This window comes from Polypterus senegalus, chromosome 4 (genome assembly GCF_016835505.1).
Source record: "Polypterus senegalus isolate Bchr_013 chromosome 4, ASM1683550v1, whole genome shotgun sequence".
Classification (NCBI taxonomy): Eukaryota; Metazoa; Chordata; class Cladistia; order Polypteriformes; family Polypteridae; genus Polypterus; species Polypterus senegalus.
Genome location: NC_053157.1, coordinates 80,928,574 through 80,956,339, shown reverse-complemented (window position 1 = coordinate 80,956,339; position 27,766 = coordinate 80,928,574). Strand labels below are relative to the sequence as shown.

Below are 27,766 nucleotides of genomic sequence, written 5' to 3'. Positions count from 1 at the left end.
CTTTGGTCAATGATCGTTTCTTTACAGGGTTAGGGGACAGGAACCGGTACTCTCATGTTTGGTGTTTACACTGTTCCCTTTTGTTTCAAGTTTTACAATGAAATTTTAGCTCAATATCGAAAAGACGTGTATGTTATTTTGATCTTCGACCCCAGATTGCTCATGCATGTGCCCGGCAATAGACAGCGTTCTGTACGGCTGGGACTGGCTCCGGAATCACTTGAATTAAGGAAATGCAAGAATGTGTTAACACACTAAAAAGGTCTATACGCAGATGTGATGCATCCGATGCTTTCCTTGGAGTTTTAGCTTGAGTTTATTCCAGTCATCCTTTACGTTAAGAATTTGCAGCGCTACTTATTAGCAGCGTGTAAGTAAACTAACTTTAATCTAGTAATGTAGCCACAGGAAACAGTGTTTGTATCCCCATAACATTTTATGCCCAAAATTATAGTCCGTTTGCTTTCTCATTCTTTAACTTGGTAGCATCTAGGAAATATTACACTTCACTTCATTTATTTACTTGGTATTATTTATATGTTAACCACACTTTGCATTTGAAAATAAATGTCAGCTTGAAGTTTTTTTTTTTTTTGGAAAATATTTGTGCTTTTTTTTTCTTACATATTTGTTCATGTTTTATTCTTCCTCTGTAGTTTAGAGCCAGTACTTGTTTAGGAACTATTTAAGGTGCGGCCAGTTTCTAATGAGCAGCCACAGGTGGTGAGTGGTAATTTAACTCCAAAGAAGAGTACGCTGCCATTTATACATTGACAAACTCAATATCATTTATTTTTAGGTGTAAATAAATACCTGAAGACAGACCTGTGGTTTAAAATGTTAGACGATATAATCTGTACAACGATACCTTAAATGAGGAAAACTCACTCACACAGGTGCTATGAATGCATAAGTAGTTGAATAGGAAAGCTGATTAGACGAGGAACACATTTACAGGCTCAAATTAAGGTGTGTTGAATGAGCACCAGGACTCTGGAACAGAGCCATCTCACAGCTCCAGATTTGTAGGTTCAAATCACATCCTGAGCCCTTTGTGTGTATTTTCTTTTTGTCTGTGTTTTTTTGGTCTGCTAATTTATTCTCTCTCTCTCCCTCCATAGTCATGTATGTTTTAACTGACAACTCTAAATTGACTCCTTATAAGTGAGTTTGCCCCCTTTAAGAATTGGTGCCCCATGAAAGCTATCCTGCTTAGACAGCCTGTGGACTCTCCACCACACTGTTTCCTCAATGAACAACTTTGATAAATTATGTAATTTATGAGGAAGGGCCTAACCTGACAGTACCTGTCATTGTCAATATCTGTTTCTTTTGGTCAATGGTAAATGTGATGAGCTATTTAAGAGGCTATCTTGGTTTCTTTGTTGATGCTATTTCCATTTGCAACCAAAAGTAATTAAATACCTGATGTGTTAGTCAGGGTGGGCTGAGGATTAGAGGGACTCGGAGTGCTTCAAAGGAGGAGTTATTAGATGAAGACAATACAATAAGTATTCTTATATTTTATCATTTTGTTAGAATGATAAGGTGATTAAAAAGAAATGCTCAGAAAAACAACTTAACAAAATGTATAGCAAAACCTGGCTGGTCTCTCCATCCTAGTTAAAATAAACATTACAAATCCCTCATTTGTTGGTCAAGAGTTCTATCTAATTCAAAGTCATTTTCAGGAGACTTTAGGTTTCCTGTTTATGATGTGGGCTGTTGATTCCAGAAGTGTATATCTAACAATGTTTTAGCAAAAAAACATGTGTCTTGTATATTTTGAGCTTACGACTTGATAAATAATATGTGCATTATGTGACATAATCAGCATGCCTTTTTTTTTTTTGCTCCCATCGATGTTTTTCACTTTGTTTACTATTGCACAGCATTTCTAGCTATTGGCTTCTATTACATCAAACCTTTTTTGTCACCATTGTGCATGAAAAAATAACCTTTTTTTTTTTTTTGGACAACATCGCTACAAACTACTTAAGTATGTAACATGAAAAAAAAACATCATGGGGTCAGGTCAGCACAATTAAATGATGTGAATGCTCCAGTCTGGTTCTTGGTTCAGTGCTTCTAAACTAATTTCCAATAATCATTGTGATATCATCTCTGCCTGTCATACATACGTTATATTGAGTACTAAAAGAAATCTTTGGTAGAGAATAGTTATCATAGGTCCCACAACCAGCTACTGAAACCTAATGTATGGCTGATGTTATTTGCAGCAGTAATCATGTCTTTAAATGTCGTTTAAGTCAGTGCTAGAAATGACTTTCATGGATCAAACATGCAAGAGGTTTCCTTGCCATGGCACAGGTGTTGCAGCTAAAGGTCAAATTAATGGGGAAGCTCATGTTCCCAGACACCATTACAGTGACCACAAGGAAGGATATTGTTGTAATGTCAGATATAATTTGTTTGTTGCAAGTAAAATATGCCAAGACATCCCCTTTGAAACCCATGTGGAGGAATCTGTAGTCCCCAATTTCCACCAAGACTGAAAGCAGGATATAGTATTATTTTCTCCAGATCTTGAAATTAATTTTTGAAATTGGGAGGGAAGTCCTCCCCTTTGATTAAATTTGACACCAGGGGGACTAACTTCATACATAGTAGTAGTAGTAGTAAAGGCTATTTTTTAAAATGTCATAATTTATTATTTCTTATGTCTGCAGCAGTTTATACAATTTTGAATTGATACATTATTTGAAAGACTTTCTGTTAAGTTTATTTGAGCTATTTTAATTTTACATATATTTTGTGTATAGCAATTTCCACCCATATTTAGCCAAAAAAGAAATAACCTTGCCAAGGAAAATTTGGAACAGTATGTGATGGTGCGGGTTGGATCTATGCTCCCACTCTTGTTTTGGGTTCCTCTTGAATTTGACGCTGTTGATAACGTAACCGGACGAGCCAGATGAGGACAAAACACACACATAGCAATGTGAAGGTGTAAAAGTGCTCTAGTGCTTTTATTAAAAACAGCCAAACAGTGCCCCAAAATGTGTTGCATCAAATGTTAAATAAATCAATAATCCAAAAAATGAAAGGTGTTGGTGGAGATTAAAAACAGTTCAATAAATAATCCATTAAACATGATGAGGTTGAAACCCTGTGAAAGTCCACAAAAACAAAGAGCCCCAATGATTCCCTTTAAGCCTGGCGTCTCCGCCCCATATCCTGTCCCTACTACGCAGAAGTAGGAGACACCCACCGACAGGTGCAGTCAACCTTCATATTGGAGCTCATTTCCCTGCTGCCGTTCCTTCGGCGTATGCAGGGAATCCCATCAAGCCCCATACTTCTCTCCTACTGCTCACCTTCAGTCCTTGTGGGGAGACGCCATCAATTGGGCTATTTCTAATCCCAAGAAAGGGTTCAGTAGGAGTGCCCCTTTCTCAGCCTTAAGCTCCCGATCACCTGCCTCACTCCATTCAGAATAACACAAAAAATTTAGAGAATATAAAATCAAATATGCTAAGACTGCTTTTCTGCTTTTCCGTAGTAATTTTTTTTTCATGACAGTAAAATTTTCTACAGATTTAAGACAGGTAAGTAGTCAGCCTAAAGGTGTAATTGTAAGTATTGTTAATTTAAAAAGTTTGAGATATTTGTTAAAATATAGTTAGCATGCTGGATACTTTGTATCGTAGGTATACTTGTCAGCAAAGAATGAAAACCTGTGAAATGAGGAAACATAGGTTTCAGACACATTGAGGTAGAAAACCTGGTCATATTAACTAACAGCATTTAAATTTAAAACCTACAAAAACTAAAACTGAAGGATGAAGTAAAAGGCCAGAGTCCAAGTAAAAATACAAATTAAAATTTATGTGATGTGCCCAACTGCAGTTTTGACTGTATCTTTAAAATGTCTTGGAAGCAGAAAACGTCAGTATCTGAATCAGGTTGTTTTGTTACTATGTGTATAACTTATGAACACCTACAAAAAGTCTCTGTGCAGAAACTGCTGCTTTTAATTCCTTGATACTGAAATAAATGTGAACTGTTTTCTCTGTTTGACAAGAGATAACCAAGCTGGATAAGAAGCTCTGTTTGGAATCCTAGCTGAGAATTTACGAACACTTAAGTTATATCTAAAAAGTTACAAAAATAAAGGAGTCACTTAAAAAGAAGGTACAATTTTAAGTTATTCAAGTACTCATTCTGTTGCATGTTACTTAAAACAAGATTCCTCTTAATAGCACAGGTTTAGATAAAACCAATAATTTGCAGTTTGGGAACATCCAGTGAACTGCATCTTACACTAAACTGCAATATAAGTCGTGTGTGTCAGGTAAGGAATAACAATAGAGATTTGTTGTTATCTGTACAAGGACTCAAACTGCTTGGTAAATGTATATAATTAGCACTAGGTAGAGAGTAAATATTTATGCACTGTACACTGTAATTAGACATAGTGAAGTTATTGCCTGCATATCGGGATCAAGTTTTGCCTTTCAGTTCTGCAAAGGTGGTGGAATATGGAAGGTACTATAAACTAATTGAAATCTGTGCTATTTTGCTTGCATTGCACTCATTTAGTTTTTATAATAAAAAAATTCTCAACACTTCTCATTTGTGCCATAAAAAACTAGACACCATCTGTTTTTTTTTTTTACTATTTTGCTATACTTTATCATATCCTATAGCTTAATTTCATTGCTTCATATTCTGTTATTTTTGTCTTAAGGGGTTCCTTTGGCTGTTTGTTTTTTTTTCTAGTAGGAAAATACAGATATTTAGAGAGCTACTTTCACAACGAGAATCCTTAGCTGAGACATATATTGAATAGAAAATAGGACTTGGACCAATGCTTATTTCATCAAGTATATAGCGTATTGCATTTTTTAGAATTTTTTTTAAATATTGGACCTTTTGCCAAATTTCCTTCAGTTTTATCACCAAAAAGATTGGGTAACTGCACTTTGTAACTTATGTCATAGATTTTCGATTTTAATTTGAGGTTTTTCTTTTTTGGACAATATATCATTCAGACAACTTGCACACTATTGGTAAAGCTTATGTTGTCCATTGTAAGGTCATTTATAGAAGGATTACCTTGTATGCTTAGCCTCCCATGCTCTATTTTAGGAGAGCTTCAGAGCAGCTATGTGCCTAGTGCTATCTCTGTAGGTCAGGTGGAACATGTCATATCTTGTCCTTCATCCCTCCCACCTTTGATGCACACCAATTTGCTTACAGGGCTAACAAGTCTCCTTTGGTTCTGTTGCTGCTGCTCTCCATGCTGCCCTGTCCCATTTGGAGCACAAGGGAGCTACGCATGTCTCCTCTTTATTGATTTTAGCTCTGCTTTTAACACCATCCTCCCTCATAGATGGGTGTGCAAATTGCTAGCCCTGGGACTCTAGTATTCCACATGTATATGGATTAAAGACTTGCTGACAGACCGCACACAAAGGGTTAGGGTGGACCCTCACATCTCGTCGGCCATCAGCACTGGCTGTCCTCAGGGCTGTGTACTAAGCCCCCTGCTCTTCACACTGTATACACATGACTGCGCCCCCACCCACCACAGCAACACCATTGTCAAATTTGCAGACGACACCACTGTGGTGGGGCTCATCACTGAGGAAGATGAGTCTGCTTACAGGGACGAAGTGGAGCGACTGACAGCATGGTACACTGACAACAACCTTCTCCTGAACACAATTAAGATCAAGGACCTCGTTGTGGACTTCAGGAAAAAGAAAACGGACATCAAACACTCTACATTGGAGGGGACTGTGTGGCGAAGGTGTCAGACTTCCACTTTCTGGGAGTCTACATCATGGAAGACCTGTCCTGTAGTGTGAACACAGCTGAGCAGACGAAGAATGCTCAGCAGAGACTTTATTTCCTGAGTGTCCTCAGGAAAAATAACATCCCCCAAAAACCAACAAAGCTAGTTGAAACAAAACTCTCATACATAGAGTAAGTCCAGATCCCAGTCCAGGTATAATGAGGTCTGTCTTTGACTGCATTGTTCCTAGTTGTTTCCAAGTTTCTTGTGTGACACATTGAGTTTAGATCATATTATCTTGATTATTTCAGAATTCATTTTTACAGTAATCTTTTCTGTGTATTTTTATTTAAAAATTTGACTTTGTATAATACTCGAAAAATTTCAAATAGGTTTGTGTCATCAGCAGAGCATAGAACACCCTCAAATCATGCTTTAATGATATTCTTGTATTTTCAAATACAGAAAAAACAGCAGTCCTTTTTGTTTAAAGAGGGCCTATGAAATTTGTAGTGCACGTGATGTGCATCACATTTTTTTCAATGTGCTTAGGTTTGATAACTGTATTTCCTCTACATTTTTTGTGTTACCACTAGAAAATATAAGTCAAACACATTTAAATTCCTTTACTTTCAGTGCTTTTGCTATGCATATCAAAACTTCTGTTGTCTAATTGCAATAATGACTGCAAATTATGCTGTAACTTAATGTCTGTTTGAATAAATTTGTGCATTGTAGGTTTATGTCATCCTGTATCATTGGTCAGTTTATGCACCAATCATAGCTGTTGCTGAGATAATGTCCTAAAATAAAAAATAAAATCCAGCATGTAAATTCTGCAGTTCTACTAATCATTAGCGCAGACAGTTGATTTTGACACGATCAAATGAAGACTTGGTGACTGGCAGGGAAAATTCAAAAGCAGGTTAGTATCCATCTCCTCAAATTTCTAAAAGTATAGAGAAGCTACTGCTGGACAGGGCTTCAGTCAAAATCCTCAGTTACAAGAACTGAGCGCTTAAAGTAGACATCAGATTATATACCATTTACCTTTCCATATCTCAATACTCTATAATGTAGGTTTTAACTATTTCATATAGTAACGGGCTCTTCAAGTGAAATCAATGTGTTTTGAGCAATGTTGTATGCATGTACGGAATTTTTAAAAGGTGAAAAAACATGTCAGTCAGTCAGTACCTTGAAAAGTGAGAATGCTGGATGTTGTAGTACATAGATTTTGATATTCCCACACGTGGCACAGAGTCCTTTGTTGGCCAGTGACCTCAGTTCAAATAATAGCTAGAAGTCATTCAGAGTGACTTAAATCATCTATTTACCCATAAAGGCCACTATACAGTATAATGCAGAAGAATTAAAAAAAAAAAAAAGCTAAATGTCCTACACATTTTTTGGAAATGATGGAAATCGGGAGACTTCGTTTTTTTTTTTTTTATACTTCTTTCATTCACGCCAATAATTACAATAATATTTCCATAGTTTATTTTTTATTTTCACATACTTCTCAAGTATGTACTGCATTGATTTAACAAAACACATAATGGTGTGAGAAAACCTAAAGGTATGAGCTTTGATTTGGTCTTCATTGAAAAGCCATTCCTTGAGAATTGTGTCTGCTTCTGATTCCTCTAGGTAGCAGCATCACAAATGCCTCTTTTAGTTACTTGGTGAACTGTAAGAGAAATTAACAGATCTGGCCTGTGGTAGCCTGTTCATTGAAATCATGTTTTTCTCCATAGGCTTTGTTTCCATTCTGCATTAAAATATCTAAAAACCTAAATTATTTTAAATGTTGCCAGGCATCCTGCAAGAAATTGAAATACAGCTTCATGCTCTGTATTATTCATCTTTGAATATATTGTCAGGACAATTTGTCATGTTTTTAATTTTAATCACTAACCTGTTGTGATGGGGTTCTAAGTTGTGTAGATGTATTTACTAGTTTGAGTAAATGTGTGGTGCTTTGTTTTACTTTTGTTCCATTCCACATTAATGTCTGGCAAAGATACACAGTTTCTGTGGGCTATACAACTGCTTTGTTTTTATATACAGTATGTAGACAATCTGCCAACAAAGGTTGTGGCATGTTGGGAGACATCTTGCCAGGATTTCCTTATGAAAAGGGCTGTAATTTAAGAATGAGTCTGTGAATAAAGTTTTTGCATTTGGAGTGGAGGGAAAGAAGGCGGAACCAAAGATATCGAGTTCTTGGATTAAAATTGCATCCAGCTTGTGCTCTGCTGCATATCTCTAAACTTGCTCCTGGGTACATAGCAATGGGTGCGGGGTGGGAAGGAGGTAAATGTGTTTACCTCCTTTTTTTTCCTTGGAAACTTTTTTTTTCCCCACTGTGGATGTCTTGTTGCTTCCAATTGCTTGTATTCTCTCTTTTCTGAAAGGGAGTTGTGCTGCTAAGCAACTATGAATACTGACTTGAACTGACAGTTTGTGGCCACTCCTACCTTCGCTCTGAAAAGGATAAGGTATCCACTCAGTCGTTGACTGTGGTAAACTTAGCACTTGGGCACTATGTAGTAAGTGCTGAAGGATTGAACCTTGAACTTTTTTGCAAGGAAAACAACATGACTGATCTCTGGGAAAAAATGGGCTGACAAGACAAAGAGGTAAGTGAAGATAAGTAGTATTAACTGGCAGTAAGATGTTACCAGGAAAAGCAGATTCCTAGCTGACTGAATGAGTCTCATGCAGAGCTGGGCTGTGAAAACAGAGTGCTCTCAAGAGAGGACTGCAGCTCCAGGCTGCTGTTTGAGCAGCTACCTCTGTTTGGTGCTGTGCAAAGCATTAATAAAACTTGCTGTAAATGGAGTGCTTTTAGATCTTGGCAAGCAAAGGACTGCTGCATTATAAAGCTGTTATCAGTTGACATTCTCCAAAAGCCATTTTGCTGTGAAGATGATTGTTTAGCGGTGAGTGTAAGGTTTTTAATTTACTTTTATATGCTAACTTTTCAGCTGTGGAATATACCATAGGATCCACAACCAATGTTACAGCAGTGGAGTCAATATGCTTAATGTGAGACTCTGTTATCCTCCTTTTTGTTGTGTTTTTTTTTTTTTTTGGGGAGAGTAAACATTTATTTATACACCAAGGTGATAGACTTACTTTGTATGTGTGTTGTTATTGTTTATACTATGGATGCAAAAATTAGAATGCTAGAAAGTGATGCGTAGTAGAAAAATATTTCTTTATTTTTCAAAACAAATAAAATTGTAGTTTACTGTGGCTGTCATATCTCCCAATGAATATACAGTGAATGGGAAAATGTCATATCTTTTTCTCTTTGTAAAGTACAGCCTTTGTAAAAATGTAAAAATAATTTAAGTAACAGGAGTTACTATGACTACAAAGATTAGCAAGAAAATGTTAATTCATAAATACAAAAACAGCGACAAGTAATGAAGACCATAGTGGCCTTTACACAATGATCCAAAGTTCTATTGAGTGGTCCTGTCAATTTTGAGACATGAGACTGAAAATAACAGAGCATGCTTTAATTATAAAGTGAACCAACACTATTCAGACATATGCTGTTTGCTGAATGTATTTTATCTGTGACATATCTATTCATATACCAGTACCCAGCATTAATTAAAATAACATTAAAATGACTTTGTTTAGGAAAACAGTAAAGGGTCAATTAGTTATTACTTTGATTTTTCTCAGAGTGAATACATGCTATCTGACTTGTACTGAGCTCAGCCAGCCTGCATGCCCCTGGCTTTCCTGATATTTATAGTTAAAAATAAATCAATGCCATACTGTGGAAATGTCCTTTTTTTTCTTTTAGAAAAAATATAGGTACAATATACGTATTTAGAAATGAAACTTAAGGTAGCAGTTACAGAAATGTTCTTCTTAAGGAAGAATCAATTTGACATTTTGGCAACCAGTGTAAGGCTTTGAGTATTTGATACAAAAGCAGAAAAACTGGTCAGTAATATTACTGCACATTTGTGTGCAGAAAACAGGGCACGGCATGTCCTCTTTACAAAGCATTGGACCACTAGGACAGGACTATTTGGTCCCCAGAGTAGAAAAGAGATTTTATTATGTTCATTTAGTTACAGAAGCTTATTAAGCTTTTAAAATGTTAATAATGCTTTTTAATATATCTGGCTTATTCACTTACAGGCTCTGTTGCATAACCTGGCTTTTAGCACCAGAGGCTGGAAATTGTTATAGAAAGGTGATAAGAGTTAATGTCGCAGTGTATTTGGCAGACAACCTGATTGGCTTGTGACGAGCAGAATATCAGGACTATCATTTCTGGGCTGCAAAGTTAGTTGTGAAGTTCAAGAAAAAAGACTGCTTTCAGTGCAATGTCTCATTTTATCAGTCATTATTATTTTTATTATTCAGTTAACTAAAGTATGATGTGCCTGTGATGTTACATCATTGTAAGTACATCATAAGTTACTTTTCGTCAGGAAATCTTCACAATATGTCTCTCAACAAGGCCACAACGGTGCTGGAACCACAAATGAAATGTTAGTTGAACAGTCAATGATAATAGCTCAGCTTGTAGATCGGGGTCCCCAACTATTGCCCTGAAGGGCTGCAGTGGCTGCAGGTTTTCATTCTAGCCCTTTTTTTAATTAATGGCATGTTTTTGCTGCTAGTGAACTTCTTTTGAATTGTTACATATCATTAATCTGTCCCAATGATGAGGGCATTTTCAGTAAAAAGAAAATAAACTTTCCACAGTTTTTGGTTTTATCAATGGCTCAGTTATTATACTTGTCCATTTAGCTGTATCAACCAGTTACACTGCTGGACAACAAAATAAGGACATATTTGAAGATAAGGCCAGTGCAAATGCCTAGAATGATTCTACATTAGAAAAGTGCTACACACACATGACTGTGATATACTGTAAACCGATCCTGGTGTACATCCTATGTCCACAGCTATTTGCGTCCATTTTGTTTTGGAGTCTAGGATTATAAACATTCCTTGACAGTTCTTGCCCTATCTGAATGGATTTTTCTCTTACAACTATGATTTTAATTAGAAACCTGGAGGTTAAGTTGCTGTTTTAAGTTGAAGATATTTATTTAAAACTAGCCGTGTAAGTAAGCCTGTGCTGTAAAAAGTCCGGACTCTTAGAAACCTTGGATTCTGGTACTTCAATCAGTCAGTCTCCTCTGTTGTGCATTCGCGACTAAGCGAGGTTCTCTTTCCTTAGTGGTTTCATTTTGCCAATGTGCTTGCCTCGTTTGTGTATTAGCAGCTAAGCGAGTTTCACTTTTGTCGGTGGTTTCACTTTAGCGACAGAGTCGCTTTCTTTGAACGTCATGCTGTATCCTCGCACTTCCACGTGTCAACGTTTATATACAAGATTGGCTTTTGCTTGATGAGGAAACATACAATAATTAACTGCAACAGTGTTTAGGAAGAGTATTCAAATACCTGATCAATTTTCCAATTTTACTGAATGACCAATCCTGTTTGCATAAGTATTAAGTTGCCATATTTTAATATTTTAAATATCACATTTTTGCATTTATTGCAGTTTTAAGCCTTTTAGAGTAAGTTTACAAAATGTTTGGGAATAATTTTGGTCTATTCTTCCAGACAGATTTGCTCCAGGTTTTCAGATAGGTCAGTGATGCCTGTGCACTAAAATTTTTAAGTAGTGCCACAGATTCAAATAGGACATTGTATGACTTTCACCCTTTTGTCCTTGAGACACTCAGATACTTTGGCTATGTGTTTGGGATCATTGCCCTGGTGCAAGATACACTTTCATGCAAGGTTTTGTTTTTTTTTTTGTTTTTTTTTTTTTAAGGAGGCTGAAGCATGTTCTCTTGCAACTTTTGCTTGTGTTTTCCACCATTCATTATTCATTTTATTTTAAGAAGGTGCTGTTCCCTGCTGATAAAAAGCAGCACTGTGGCATAAAGCTACCACCACCACCCTTCACTGTAGTAATGGTGTTTCTGAACTGAGGGCAGTGTTAAATTTGGTTCACATACCTTTTTAAACCTAGGTCAAAAATGCTAGGTTTCATTTGACCACGGGTTTGATTTTTTTTTTTTTTGATAAATCACAACTGAGTCAGTCTGAAGCTTTTTGGCAGATTTCAAGTGTGCTTTCACATGGTTCTTTCTGAGAAATGGCTACTTTTGTGCCACCCTTGCATGTGGGTTTTATGCAGAGCTCTTGATATGTGGCTGGTACATGTTTAATCTGTTCTTATTTAATGAACTCTTTAGCTCCTTCCAAATTATTCATGACTTTTCTATCTATAGCTTCTCAGTTTTAAGGGACAATTGTTTCTAGACCACATCCAGATGGTTTAATGCAACATCCACTTTCTGCTAATTGAACTCGCAATGCTCCCAAACATTTGGATACTGCTTTTTACCTTAATTTACAATATGTATTCATATTATACCTTTAACTTCTTTGGCTTGCTTTATGTGCTTCCTTTTCCCAGACATGCTTCAGATACATAACCTGAATGATGATTCCAAAATTGTGTAGTAGTTTATGCACAGAATGTGGATGATTAGAAGGCCAGTTCTTGGAGATTATTTTTCAACTGTGTAAAGTTAGAACTTCGTAAAAATACCTGTGAAAATAGCATGTTACCTGTTTTTCTTAAGGTTTTTTTTTTTTTTTTTGACATAAGTCATGCAAATATTTTGAATTTCATTGATTTGAAATAATACACTTTAACACTATAACAGAAGTGTTATTTTTGTTAATAAAAATACAAGAGAATAAAACTGCAGGTTCTTATTTGTTGTTCAGCAAAATTAGGGTATTTGCCAAGGACCTGAATACTTTAGAAATATTCTGTGTAAAAATACATTTATATTCCTTGTCAAACAATATGATTATTACATTGAACTTAACCAATTTACAATTTTTTTTTAATAATAGTATCTAGGTGCACTGTATAGACTTTGTATGCCTTGTTCTAAAAATGAGAAATTTAGTTTGATGAAAAGGCCAGACTCTGTGCAATTTTTCTGATAATTTAAATAATGTTAAAATACCATGTCCCCTGAAGGGGTTTGGTGGAGAGGCAGTGATGGAACTGCTGTTTATAACAAGAACAAACACAAATGGGATTTCTTAAAGAAGCTCAGTTGTTTGTGTCAGTATCTGGTTTTACCAACTGGATTTGTGTAGTAATTGAGAATAAATATTAAATATTTATAGTTACTCTTTTTTATATGTTGAGAGTTACATCTTCTTATGAAAGTGTTTTGATCTGAATTTTAATTTGGTTCTGATTGCATTTCTGATTATCTTAGTCAGTATTTTAAAATGTGCAACCAGAAAATACCATTTACAAAAATGTCACAATTTTATTTATATTCTGTGCAACCAGATACATGTAAGTATACAAACTTTGTGCCTAAATCATTAAACCAATCTCTACATTAACATGTTGCAGAGTTTTCATTAAAAATTAATCAAATTGAACAATCTATAACACTGGGATTATGGGAGATAATGATCAATTATTGTAATAGGTTTAACATCATGATGCCTTTAAAGGTCCAGTTTGAGTTCCATCTTGCCAGCCTGATTAACCCTACAATCAAAGGGCACTTTTACAGTACAGTTTATGAAATTGCAAGAGCCTACATACTGTATATAATATGAATGGGTTTAAGTATCAGCAGAAACTCCATTATAGTTTCTAAATTAATCGCTTGTACCTAAACAGAAGGTACTGCTGTGAGAGAGTATATTTTACATTTTTAAAAATAGAACATTATCAGCCAAATTTCAGTAAATTTCAAATTAAAAAAATTTAAGTGGAAAGAAAAGGAAGGAATCTAAAGGTGGAAGCAATGCTAATGACATTATTTTACTGCCTTAGTACAATATTTTTAATACAAAAAACCCAATCTACTCTATTCCCTATGGCAGTAACCTCTCTTTCTTTTTAATAGATTATTACTTTTTTTTTTTTTTTTACATTTTTTCCTACACTTAGTGTGTGGTTTTTTTTTTTTTTGCATCAACTGCATATTGCAGTCATCTGTCCATATGTGATTCCTGTGATGTCCATCAGTTTGAGGCATCTTATGCTTCATTGGCCATTTAGAATTAAAAAAAAAAAAAAAATCATTGGGTTTTTCACCAGACTCTGTCTGTCTGTGTTGAACATAAACATCATACACGTTTCACCAAGTATTTACTAGACTAGTTTTTCTGAATAATAATTACCGGATTACTTTTTATACATAACTTTTAGTTGGAATGAAAAAAGAAAAAGATTTGTCTGCATGTTAGTATTTAAAAATTAACAATAAGGGCATATATGTGGTATGTAGGGTGTCAGTAGTTACCTTAAATGAAGTATTTGGAATTCACAAATTTAATAAATTGTGTATAAAGCTGAATTCAGTGTCTATGGAGGTGTCTTGTCTTCCCTGTGTCCACCAGGGTTTTCTCTGAGTAACGCTGATTCATTAAGTATTTTAAAGATGTATTTGGTTATTTGATATCTCTAAACTATCCTGGTGTTGGTATCTTTGACAGACATTTTGTTCAGAATTTGTCCCTTCCTTCCAATTGCCTCTTGCAGCCAGGACTTCTTCTGAGTCCCCATGTCTTATTTGGTTAAGTGGGTTAAGAAAATAGATGGGTAGTAGGCTGCCTATAAGATGGTAGTTTAATTGAATATCTCTGCCACTATGTGTGTCTGTATCTGTAAGGCAGACCACAGTTTACGAGACTCAAAGACTGTGTTTCTGTTATGGATGTGAGCAACACTGGCGCCCCACTAGGAACAGTCCTTTCTCATGTTCTCTTTACTCTCAAAACCTCAGACTATAAATATAACACCAGGTCATGTCACTTGCAGAAATTCTCAGTTGATTCTGCACTTGTATTTATCATGGGGAAGAGAGAGAGTATAGGAGTTGGGTGGAAAAGGTTGTTTCCTTCTGTAAAGAGAATTGTCTTCATCTTCAGCAAAACCAAGGAACTGGTTATTGACTTTCACTGCACCAAAACAGCCTCTATGTCTGGTCACTGTTCAAGGAGTGGATGTAGAGGTGGTCCACTCCTATAGGTACTAGGGGATCCACATTAATGACAGGTTGGACTGATCTTGGAACACAGAGCGACTATATACAAAAGGGCAGAGCAGGGTCTTTTTCCTGTGTTCCTTTAATGTGGAAAGTGACATTCTTCACATCTTCTATAACTCTGATGGCCAGTGTGATATTTTTTCTGTGCTGTGGTGTGCTGGGCTGGTAACTTCAAGAGAGGCACACCAAATCAACATACTAATTAAAAGGGCAAGCTCAGTACTAGGATGCACTTTGGACACCCTGGAGGAAAGAGAGAAGGAGAGAACTAAAACTGAGAGCTATTGTGAACAGTGCTGCACATCTTCTCGGTGACACCCTGAGTACTTTTCAGCCAATTTTCAGCAGAAATGTGTCAAAAAATACTACTGGTGCTCCTTTATACCAACAGCAATGTGTTTGCATAATGCCTCGCTGTGACAGACAAGTCTTTAATTTTTCTTGCTTTATAGTAATTCCAGTATGTATTCAAACCAAAGTATGTGTGTGTATTTATTTGAAGAGCTTCTGTATTAACTAGTATTTATAAATATATATTTTGTTACTGGTTTGTATGTTTCTGACCAAACTGTCAGAAACCGACTCCATGAGGGGTGGCACGAGGGCCTGATATCTAGTGGGACCTGTGCTCACAGCCCATCACCATGCAGCTCGATTGGCATTAACCAGACAGTACCACAATTGGCAGCTCCAACATTGGCACCCTGTTCTCTTCACAGATGAGAGAAGGTCCCCACTGAGCACATGTGGCAGATGTGAAAGAATCTGGAGATGCCATGATGAACGTTATGCAGCCTGCAACATCTTCCAACATGATTTGTTTAGTGGTGGGTCAGTGATGGCCTAGCAAGGTATATCCTTGGAGGGTCACACAGACAGAATGGTATCCTGACTGCTGTTAGGTACCAGAATAAAATCCTCCGAGCCATTGTCGGACCTTGCGTTGGTGCATGTGGGCCCTGGGTTACTCCAAGTGTAGGACACTGTCTGGCCTCATATGGCCAGAGTGTGTAGGCAGTTCCTGAGTTTCAAAGGTATTGATGCTATTGACTGGCCCGCACATTCCCCAGACCTGAATCCAATTGAGAACTTCTGGGAACATTATATATTGTTGCATCTGATGCTGCCAAGTAGCACCATAGAGCAGGAGGAGATTCCCCTTGCACACCATCCACCGTCTCATCAGGACCATGCCCAGATTTTGTCCAGAGCGCATACAGATATGTGCGGGCCCATACACACTACTGAATCACATTGAGTTGCCTGCAATTTCAATTTTTGGCTTTGATTTTTGGTGTGATGTTGAATTCAGCCCTTGATGTGTTGGTGATTTTTGGTTTCCATTGACCATTGTTGCATCATTTTGTTCTCAATGAATTACATAGTATTACTCAGTAAAGATTTTCCACTTGAATATTTTGTTCATCCGATTTATGATTTAAGTGTTCCCTTAATTTTATTTGAGCAGTATACAGTATATGAGTAAACAGTTTAGGTTTTGTATTGAAAAGTGTTCTACCACCGGTATTCCTTTTACTTTTTGTCTTAGAAAAGAAAAAAAAACAACTTTAAGACTGAAGTAAATCTCTGGTACAACACTGTTTAGAGGATGATTTGCATATATCTGTAGGCAAAGTAATTCATGATTTCAAATGTATACTCATTTCAATTCAAAATATCATGTGAGAATTATCTGTGTAACAGTTAAAATTTCATATTGGTAGTGGCAGAGTCTTTTTAATGAGCCCTTGAAATTTCTAAATTTTACCTCAAAGATATAAACTACATTGTCAATTCGTCTTTGAATACCAAAGGTAGCACAAATGACCTGATGTCGTGTATGTATAGGTGTATAGTTTAACAGTCTCTTTGAAGGTACCGAGCACTGTACAGTGTCAGGTAACAGCAGAACACTTAATAATGTTAGGTTTGCTTTTGTATAGGATCTAGTGGATGTTTATTGATTTTGTTTTAGAGTATGGACATCTTTCATTATGTTAGGGAATGCTAAAATAGTAATGCATGTTTGATTTGTGCAAAGATAATAAACTAATTTATTGAGTTAATTGAGAAAACGACTGTGACTAATTGAATAGCAGGTTTAGATGGTTCTAGTGTAAGGCAATGGGCAATAATTGACTTGGCATATAGACTGGAAATACCACTTTTTTCCACTAGAGTAGCGTAAACCAGTACATTCCAGTGGAAACAAGTACTTTTTAAGATGTTCCTTTATGGCAAGGACTGTGTGAATCCAACAGTCTTTTAGTGTGTTTATTCTTTCAGGTTAATTTTATTTTCTCAATTCTGCTTTATTCTGTAGTGCATATCTCTGTCCCTTAGCAGCTTCTGCAAGACATTAGTAATGATTATTATAATTGTACCCATAAAACATCATAGGTTAGTTAACCATAAAATAACTGCATTTTACTTTTGCAAAAACATGGAGCACAACTGCTTAGTGTGCCTGATATAAAAGGATTAGGATTTAATACTGTCAGATTTGGTTAATATTAGTTCGACCTAAAATATCAAACACTTGTACGTTTTGGACCCTGACACATGCTGTCTGGTTTGGGTTATTTCTATATGAAAGGCTGTGGATGTTTAAAAATTGTTAATCATTCCTGAATTTTATGTATTACTGCAGCACATGTTTTTTACTTATACCTGTAGTCTGTTTCACATTTCTCAACCTCTACATCAATTTATTTTTTTTATTATTATCCGGCGTTATTTCTTCACTGGAAGTCCTTACTCTTGAACATGCTATATGCCTTTGCTCCCCAAGTAAAACATTTATGCTTTTCCTAGTGACTGACATTGGCTGTTGTTAATGGTCACTGGAAAAATAGAATTTTACAGGAAGCTATTATTTTGAAATCAAATAGGTAATAGCTACATATAATTTGCATGTGTTCTACACAGCGTCGTGAGGAGTCAGAAGGCACTGACAGAGTATGGAGAACTGTAAGTTTTTTTTTTTTGCGCCTTTTTTCCCCACACGTTAACTATTAACTAATTAAGATGTCATTTCATAACAGATACCTACTGACTTAGATCTACCATCCTGACAAAGTTCAGCTTTTTAACTAAATGAGCAATAGCGTTTCTGCATTATAAACATAAACATTATGATTCACTAATCAATATCGCCATACTTTGTTACTTTTTTATAGGCATTTTTTTCAGGAATTTAAGCCATGTTGTCTAATTGGAGAGAGTATCAATACCCAAATACATTTTCTTAATTTGTTTATTTTACTTATTATAGTAACAGTCATTTGATTCCTTTTTAAGCAAAATATAACCTTTTTCTAGATCTTGGGATATAGTTTTGTAAATTGATCATTACTGTATATATTTGGAATACTTTACTGACTATTATACTCTTAGTGTGTTTAATTTTGAATTGCATTGTGGTTAGAAACACAGTGACTAAAAATATATTGAGATTTTGCTTTTTCTAGTTACAGAATACTAATTTACAGTGTTGCCTAGTGGCTATTCAATTTATCTCTAACTCACAAACTGCAGTTACAACTTTACCACTGTGTTGTACTTTCAACCCATCTACTGTGATTCACTTAAACTGAATGGCACTTCTTTGTCACTGTTTTCAATACAGTGCATATATATGCATAAACTGTGTTGCTCTATCTATGTAAAATACTTTGCATGGTGGCTTTAATGTGTTAGCTGACAAATTTTATTTTTCTTCCTTTCTTCACCCTCTGTTTATGAGTTCAGTAGTAATGCTGTTTTGTCCTCCACCATTAAAAATGTATAAAGGTATTTTATCACCATTAATCCTTCAAACTTCATTATTGATTGATGCAGTGGCATCTAATTACAGAAGTTGAAGCTTCTCATTCATTTATCCATACATAAACTAGAATGTTTTCCAGTAGTGTAGATTAATAAGGTTTAAAAGGTATGAGTGATAAACGATACTGGATGTAGCATTGTTCTTTTGTAGGTCCATCTACTGCAAATATGTTTATTTCTCATCTTAGTGTTCTTTTAGTTATTTTTAATGCTTAATGTTGCCTTTCTTAATATTGTTTTTCTAAAATAATAAAATACTAGCCCACAGTATAATGAAGCAGTACTAATTTTAGGCTTCGCTGCTAATGCAGAATCAAGGTTTTTAGCAGTATTTAGCTTAGAATGAATCAACTTTAAATCACATTTATAACATTACTAAATTCCGCTATTGGTAATGTCCATTAATACAGAGTTCTGTAGCAATATCCTTTACAGCAACACCATCCCATGTCCTTTTCGCCCTGGATCCCCGCAACATCTTCGGCTCATCCTACTCTAAATCATTCCACTGAAAGTGCTAAACATATTTCACAATGTTATTTTTTTCACCTTTTCTGGACAATGCTTAAAACATTTAATTTATTGCATGTTCCACGTAAATGTAGTTTGTTTATTTAATTGACAAAACACACTAACAGAAATGCTTAACTGAACAATATAAAAAAATAAAAAGCCCAAAACATCTAATACCCATTTCATTTCAATAAAATACAATTTTCTGTAAAATTCAGTTTTTTAGTGACCAACAAAAATTAAGGGAAGTCGATAGGAAAAGCAGGAATGTTTTATTCAAACACAATTTTATGTAGCATGTTCAAGAGTAAGCAATTCTGGTGAACTAATAATGTAACAGTCAGTCCCTAAAACAGACTAACTGGCTACACGTCACTATGTAAGTTATGCAGAATGATTGTTCAGGCCGGCAGGCCAACACCAGTCACTTTATTCTGTTCCCTCCCTCTCAACTTGAACAAAATCTATACATAAATCTATTAAAGACAAATGCCAAGAATATAAAAGAATCTGTTTGATTTGATTTTCTTTCTATTATCACTTTGAATGGAACACTTACCACCCAAGTAATACATTTTTGGCAGATGATTAGTTTTTCAGTCGAAAAAGAAATCCTGACTATCCTTCTTTCTTCTTGCATATCCTACTGTCCTTTTTGAATTTGACTCTGGCTTTTGCCATGTGACTCTTCCATTTCACACTGTTTTACTGTGGCAACTCCATACTCGGACTGATTTGAAGAACCACTATCTCACAAAGACATGTCATCACTGTTTTCATCTGCTCACTCAACACAGACCTTGAACAGAGAAATGAGAAGAATTTCACAGAGATGGTAAAAAGCACAAAATCATACATACTGGAATAATCACTGTTCAAAAGTGTTGCAAAATTAGCCCTTGGTTTAAAAAAAATACAAATATTGTATATTGAAAAGTACTTACTTAGTTACATAGCACTTCTGATTAGAGTTATGCGATATACTGGTACTAAAATAGAACCAAAAATAGTTTTTGGAAAGGTACAGTACCAGCATTCTAGGAGTTTCGATACCAGATATGCTCAGCTCTTTGTTCTTTTGCTCTTCAATGTGCTGTAGAATTCACAGGGGATAAACAAGAGCAGCGTTGCTTAAATTATGGGTTGCACGACCATGTTTATGATGGGTTGTTACATGATTGATAGAAAGGTTCATCCAAGTGTGAATTCTGTGCTGAGTGATATACCTACCACTATTAATCATACAGTTTATTGTGGCTGTATGTGAAACAATGCCATTGTTACATCACAGAAAGCTGTTTCTGTGGCAAAAAATATATGTATTCTTCAACTCCCATCTCACATTTTATTAAACACTCAGTTTGAGAACACTGACGGCAAAGACACGTACAGTATAAGCAAGGGACAGAGAGGATGAACTGACAGATGAGCTTGTGAGGTGAAGGGACTTTATCACTAGATTGAAATATCAAAATGAAAATAACAGGTGTGAGACAAGGATGTGATAATTTTCAGGGTGTTATCAAGGGCAACACAATTGGTTGGGAGTATGTATGTACAGTGCATCCGGAAAGTATTCACAGCGCATCACTTTTTCCACATTTTATGTTACAGCCTTATTCCAAAATGGATTCATTTCATTTTTTTCCTCAGAATTCTACACACACCACCCCATAATGACAACATGAAAAAGTTTACTTGAGGTTTTTGCAAATTTATTAAAAATAAAAAAAATGAGAAATCACATGTACGTAAGTATTCACAGACTTTACTCAATACTTTGTCGATGCACCTTTGGCAGCAATTACAGCCTCAAGTCTTTTTGAATATGATGCCACAAGCTTGGCACACCTATCCTTGGCCATTTTTGCCCATTCCTCTTTGCAGCACCTCTCAAGCTCCATACACACACACACACATATATATATATATATACATATATATATATATATATATGTATATATGTGTGTGTGTGTATATATATATGTGTGTATGTATTTGTGTGTGTGTGTGTGTATATATGACAGCAGCAATCCAAGCTGTGAGAAAACAGTAAAAAGGAGGCGTGTCAGACGTCGTGGTACATTTTCTGATGCAGCTAGACGAAAATAACTTTGTGACGCTGCCACCAAATACACAAAACAATTACTTTGACAATCATGTTACATTATTTTTAAAATGTTTCCTTTTCTTTTTCATAACTTCAACACATGACATCGCTAAGAAGCGGGTATTTTGCTATATATATTTATCACAGCGACACTCATAACAGTGACAAAACAATTACATTGACTATCATGTTACGTTATTTTCAAAATGTTTCCTTTTCTTTCTCTTTCCTTCTTTAACACACTACTTCTCCGCTGCCAAGCGCGGGTATTCTGCTAGTATGTATGTATGTATGTATATATATGTGTATATGTATATATATGTGTATATGTATATATATGTATGTATATGTATATATATATATATATGTATAAGTATATGTATATGTATATCTATACTAATAAAAGGCAAAGCCCGCCCTCACTCACTCACTCACTCACTCACTCACTCACTCACTCACTGACTCATCACTAATTCTCCAACTTCCCGTGTGGGTGGAAGGCTGAAATTTGGCAGGTTGATTCCTTACAGCTTCCTTACAAAAGTTGGACAGGTTTTATATCGAAATTCTACGTAATGGTCATAACTGGAAGCAGTTTTCTCCATTTACTGTAATGGAGATGAGCTTCAACGCCGTGGGGCGGAGTTTCGTGTGACATCATCACGCCTCCCACGTAATCACGCAGTACATAGAAAACCAGGAAGACCTCAAAAAAGCGCTCAAGAAAACATGCATTATATAATTGAGAAGGCAGCGAAACAATAAGAAGCGAGTTCTGCTACTTGAAACAAAGCACGATGTAAACCTACACTTTAAATTAAGTTCATAGACAGGCTGCGCTGGCGTTTGTAATTTAGTGCCTGCCCATATAAGGCCATCCGTCAGCGGCAATCCAATAGCAAACTGCCACGGGTAAATATTCACGGGTGAAGGACTGTGCTTATGGAGAGGAAGATGAGATGGTCAGGGTGGTGTTTGACACAAACTCAGCGAAACTGCCAGAGAAAGTTTTAAGTGCCAGGACTAAGGTAACATTAAATAAAGCTATGGACATAGCACGAGATGGCACCAGCACAGCTGGGAACCTTCGATGCAAGTACACCGAGTGGCTCACGTGAACTGATGCAGTGCACAGATAAAAGCAACAGTTCCAAAGAGCTGAACAAAACCGAATTACACAATTGAAAAGGCAGCAAAAAATATGAAGCGTCTGATAAGCATATTCATAAATGCAGCTACTGTGGAAACAAAGCACACGGTGGAAAAAGTCAATGTCCCGCTAAAGGAAGACAGCGTAAAAAAAAAAACCGTGCATGCAGTTTGTCACATCACAGATAAAAAGGAAGACAAGCTGTTTATTGATGCAGTAAGGAACTAATCGATGAATGAAACCTCTTATCTTTACAACGATTGACAAACACGGAATGTAACTTGAACACATCCTACAAATACGAGCCTGATTGAAAGAAATAATGATAATCAAATCCTTGATGACAGCAACATTCAATAACACTCACAAAACAATTACTGTATATTGACAATCATGTTACGTTATTTTTAAAATGTTCCCTTTTCTTTTTCATAACTTCTACTTCTCCACTGCGATACACGGGTATATATATATAAATGTATATCTATAGCCCGATCTACAATACATACTTTAGCATAGACAAGCGGTGGCGCAATTGTAGAGTCTTAAGCCTCTAACGCCGACATTCGAGGTTCGATTCGAGAGGGATGTACTGACTATGTACGCGCTACCGATTCATTTTACCTTCCCATCTCCTTGGTTTGGGACGTATGAAAAATATTAGGTTAACGCAGAATCATGTTACGTTATTTTTAAAATTTTCCCTTTCTTAGCACAAGCACAGTTGAGAAGCTTCGATGCATGTACTCCATAACGCGTTAAAAAATAACGCATTTAATCACACTTTCAATTCCAAGCAAACGGGAACTTTTGTCAATGCATGATTTCCTGGTACATCCATTACACTGATGCACACATCACAGCTACAAAAATGTTAGAGTCGGAATAAAGCGCGTTCCTACGACTGATCATTTCGACTACCCGCGAAGCCTTGATAAAAGCATGGTTTTGTGCACACTGAAAAGCAAGCAAAATTAGATGCATTACAGAAAGCGGACTTTGTGGCTCTTACTGGGGATCATTGGACTTCCGTGACCGTTAGTAATTCTAAATACATCTAATTACAAAATGTTCAATGATCACACTGTTTTAGCCTAATGTACAAAATAATTTTGGCTAATGTTACTCAGAGTTTAAAGAGTAAGCTGGTCAAATTACCTTTTATGTTTCTGACTTATTTTTTTAAGAAGAAAAACTGCACTTTATGGTGAAATTTTGGTTATTATTATTTAAAGACAATACTATTCTGAAAATGTACTTAAAGTACTTAAACTACCACTTTATTTTTAAGTCTGCCCAATTTTAACCAGGGATGATATTTTTGTTTCTGTTTTGAATTCAAATGCAGTTTAAAAGCTTTTTTTTTCAGAAATTAAAACAGCTTCAGTTTACAATATTCATGTCCATGTCTATTATTTGATTCTGTAAGCCCACTAAAACCGTTTTAAATAAAAAAAAAAACATTTGCGATTTGGGGCAAATTTACGTGTCGATTACATACGATTAATCAAGATTAATTCTTACACAGCCTCTAATTAATTGGATTAATTTTTTAATCGAGTCCCACCTAATATATATATGTAGATATATATATGTAGATTTGTATATATATGTGTATATACAGTATATATGTAGATATCTATATGTTGTATATACAGTATGTATATATATGTGTGTGTATATATATATATATGTGTGTGTGTGTATATGTGTATATATATATATATGTGTATAGATGTGTGTATATATATATATATATGTATATATATATGTATATATATATATATATGCCAGCAACACTCATGACAATTACAAAACAATTGCATTGTCAATCATGTTACGTTATTATTAAAATGTTTCCTTTTCTTTTTACTTCTCGCTGCCAATCGCAGCTATTTTGAGATATAGATATATATATATATATATATATATATATATATATATATATATAGATATAGATATAGATATAGATATAGATATATAGATATAGATATAGATATAGATATAGATATAGATATATATAGATAGATATGACAACAACACTCATATCAATGACAAAACAATTACATTAACAATCATCTTACGTTATTTTTAAAATGTTTGCTTTTCTTTTTCATAACTTCTTTAACACACTACTTCTCCGCTGCGAAGCGGGTATTCTGCTAGTGTATGTATATATATATGTATATATATGTATATGTGTGTGTGTATATATATGTATATAGATAGATAGATAGATAGATATTTCTACATTCATAGTATCTGTAGTCTGAGTCTTGATCTGATTGTATGGGTTATTACCTACCAGGTAACGCATATGGTTGATCTGCAGTCTGCAAACATCCGCTACAGGCCATCTCCGTTGTGAGAAGCAGATCATGGAATGTTACATAGTTTACTGTCAAATAATGCAAAGAGTACGCAACATGTGTTTCTTCCTTATTTGGGTATATCTATCTCTCTGTCTCTATTAGTGTAGTGCGAGTGTTGTATGCAAAATATCTTCTCTGTGGCATATTACATGTTCACTGATATGGCATACATTTAATCCAGATCTTTGCAAAGAACATATTGCATTAAGTTTAATGTTCTTCGACGAGGACAAATTCCTTCTTGTCACACTGTATGACAGTGGTCTGATAAATTTCCATTAACTGATATTGTTAAAGATGTGTTTGTTAGACCACTGAGAACCGTAAGAACACTAGAAAATATTAATAGGTTAAGATAAGCATAAGACATTCAGACATGTGTCAGCTGGTAGAGTTAAACTTTTCAAACTAGTCTCAAATCCCTCAGTAAGATTTATTCCATCACTTGTACAAAATACAAACTGCTTATATTTTTTAGGTATAAAAAACTGTGTAAAATGTGGTTAGAGTGAAAATTTGTGTCGTCTTCTTGGAAAGCTATAGACTTTTACAGAAATCCTCAGACAGCTCTTATGAATTCAATTGTCATGTTCCTTTAATTATGATGATTTTTTCAGAAACTGGCACATTGGCACATTATACAAAAATCATCTCTGTGTGGTTAATGACCTGTTGTAGTTCCATCTAAGTTCTCAGTTTGAAACTTAGTTACTTTTGTATTGTTGCTTATGTTCTCTGTTTTCTACCAATTTCTTCTGTGATCTACATGATCTTAGAATGCTTTGTATTTGTAAATTACTTGGCTTATTTGTTTTTTAATTAGGAAGGATCCCTGCTTTCTGGTCATAGTACACATTAATGCAGTGTCCAAACCTTAAAACATTCAAGTGCTTATTCATTTTTTTCTTTGTTCTGCATATGATCTGCACTAGTTCACAGGATCCAATTGAGGATTCTAATATGCAGAGATAATACAACATCTGCACATATATATACACTGCTCACAAAAATTAAAGGAACACTTTAAAGAAACACATTAGATACATCAGATCTCAATATGAAGTTGGATATCTATACAAATAATGACAGGGCAATGTCTTAGAAACAAAAGGATGCCAAGTCTTTTAATGGAAATAAAAGTTTTCTGCCTACAGAGGGCTCAATAGTGTAGACACCCTAAAATCAGAGTGAAATGAAGATGTGGCAGGCTAGTCCATTTTTTCAAAAACTTAATTTCTGCTACTCAAAATGCTTTTCAGTATCTTGTATGGCCCCCACGAGCTTGTATGCATGCTTGACAACGTCAGGGCATGCTCCTAATGAGACGACGGATGGTGTCTTGTGGCATTTCCTCCCAGATCTGTATGAGGGCATCCCTCAGCTGTTGTACAGTCTCAGGAGCAATCTGACGGCGCCTAATGGACCGCAACATAATGTCCCACAGATGTTCTATTGGGTTTAAGTCAGGGGATCATGAAGGCCATTCAATTGTTTCAATTCCTTCATCCTCCAGGTACTGCCTGCATACTCTTGCCAGATGAGGCCGGGCATTGTCGTGCATTAGGTGTAAACCAGGACCTACTGCACCAGCGTAGGGTCTGACAATGGGTCCAAGGATTTCATCCTGATACCTAATGGCAGTCAAGGTGTCTTTGTCTAGCTTGTAGAAGTCTGTGCGTCCCTCCATGGATATGCCTCCCCAGACCATCACTGACCCACCACCAAACTGGTCATGCCGAATGATGTTACAGACAGCATAACATTCTCCATGGCTTCTGCAGACCCTTCAACGTCTGTCACATGTGCTTAGGGTGAACCTGCTCTCATCTGTGAAAAACACAGGGTGCCATTGGTGGACCTGACAATTCTGGTATTCTATGGTAAATGCCGATCGAGCTCCACTGCGCTGGGTTGTGAGCACAGGGCCCACTAGAGGACGTTGGGCCCTCAGACCACCCTCAAGAAGCCTGTTTCTGATTGTTTGGTCAGAGACATTCACGCCAGTGGCCTGCTGGAGGTCATTTTGTAGAGCTCTGGAAATGCTCATCCTGTTTGTCCTTGTCCAAAGGAGCAGATACCAGTCCTGCTGATGGGTTAAGGACCTTCTATGGTCCAGTCCAGCTCTCCTAGACTAACTGCCTGTCTCCTGGAATCTCCTCCATGCCCTTGAGAAAGTGCTGGGAGACACTGCAAACCTTCTGGCAATGACACACATTGGAGAAGTTGGATTTCCTGTGCAACCTCTGTAGGGTCCAGGTTTCGCCTCATGCTACCAGTAGTTACACTGACCATAGCGAAATGCAAAATTAGTGAAAAAAACAGTCAGAAAAGATGAGGAGGGAAAAATGTCAGTGGCTTCCACCTGTTAAACCATTCCTGTTTTGGGGGTCATCTCATTGTTGCCCCTGTAGTGCACCTGTTGTTAATTTCATTAACAGCAAAGCAGCTGAAATTGATTAACAACCCCCTGTGCTACTTAACTGACCAGATCGATATCCCAGAAGTTTCATTGACTTGATGCTATACTCTGATTAAAAAGTGTTCCTTTAATTTTTTTGAGCAGTGTGTGTATATGTGTGTGTGTGTGTGTGTGTATATATATATATATATATATATATATATATATATATACACACACACACACACACACACACACACACACACAGTGGTGTGAAAAACTATTTGCCCTCTTCCTGATTTCTTATTCTTTTGCATGTTTGTCACACAAAATGTTTCTGATCATCAAACACATTTAACCATTAGTCAAATATAACACAAGAAAACACAAAATGCAGTTTTTAAATGATGGTTTTTATTATTTAGGGAGAAAAAATCCAAACCTACATGGCCCTGTGTGAAAAAGTAATTGCCCCCTGAATCTAATAACTGGTTGGGCCACCCTTAGCAGCAATAACTGCTGCGATAACTTGCAAT

At 35.9% G+C, this 27,766-nt stretch overlaps 1 protein-coding gene across 1 annotated transcript in view; it reads left to right on the top strand.

Moving 5' to 3' along the window:
• The first annotated feature begins 8,122 nt into the window (after positions 1–8,122).
• LOC120527482 (microtubule-associated tumor suppressor 1 homolog) overlaps positions 8,123–27,766 on the top strand; it is a 32,667-nt gene continuing 13,023 nt past the window's right edge. The window contains exon 1 of the mRNA XM_039750944.1: positions 8,123–8,403. The gene's annotated coding sequence lies outside the window, so the exon portion shown is untranslated. The remainder of the gene's footprint in view (positions 8,404–27,766) is intronic.